General features: G+C 45.3%; 1 long non-coding RNA gene across 4 annotated transcripts in view; it reads left to right on the top strand.

Moving 5' to 3' along the window:
- LOC107679305 (uncharacterized) overlaps positions 1–481 on the top strand; it is a 2,731-nt gene extending 2,250 nt beyond the window's left edge. For all 4 annotated transcript variants that reach the window (XR_001633035.1, XR_001633034.1, XR_001633037.1 and 1 more), the window contains 2 exons: positions 366–411; positions 452–481. This is a non-coding gene — a long non-coding RNA (uncharacterized LOC107679305). The remainder of the gene's footprint in view (positions 1–365; positions 412–451) is intronic.
- The last annotated feature ends 27 nt before the right edge of the window (positions 482–508 follow it).

The raw sequence follows: 508 nt of genomic DNA, 5'->3' as shown, positions 1-508 counted from the left end.
AGTGCAGGTGTGTGTTTCATGTCTTTGTGATTGTGTAGTGCTGTAGTTCAGGTGTGTGTTTCACATGTTTCTGATTGTGCAGTGCTGTAGATCAGGTGTGTTTCAGTGATTGTGGATTGTGCAGTGCTGTACTTCAGGTGTGTTTCACGTGTTTGTGATTGTGCAGTGCTGTAGGTGTGTTTCATTTTACGTGTTTGTGCAGTGCTGTAGTCAGGTGTGTGTTTCAGGTGTTTACGATTATGCAGTGCTGTAGTTCCGTTGTGTGTTTCACGTGTTTGCGATTGTGCAGTGCTGTAGTTCAGATGTGTGTTTCACGTGTTTGCGACTGTGCAGTGCTGTAGTGATTGTGCAGTGCTGTGGTTCAGGTGTGTGTTTCACGTGTTTGTGATTGTGCAGTGCTGTAGTTCAGGTGTGTTTCAGGTTTTTGTGATTCTGCTGTGCTGTAGTTCAGGTGTGTTTCACCTGTTTGTGCAGTGCTGTAGTTCAGGTGTGTTTCACGTGTTTGTGC

Source organism: Sinocyclocheilus anshuiensis, unplaced genomic scaffold, assembly GCF_001515605.1.
Source record: "Sinocyclocheilus anshuiensis isolate Anshui unplaced genomic scaffold, SAMN03320099.WGS_v1.1 scaffold7436, whole genome shotgun sequence".
Lineage (NCBI taxonomy): Eukaryota > Metazoa > Chordata > Actinopteri > Cypriniformes > Cyprinidae > Sinocyclocheilus > Sinocyclocheilus anshuiensis.
Note: the sequence above shows the minus strand (reverse complement) of the source record. Positions and strands in the feature narration are given on the sequence as shown.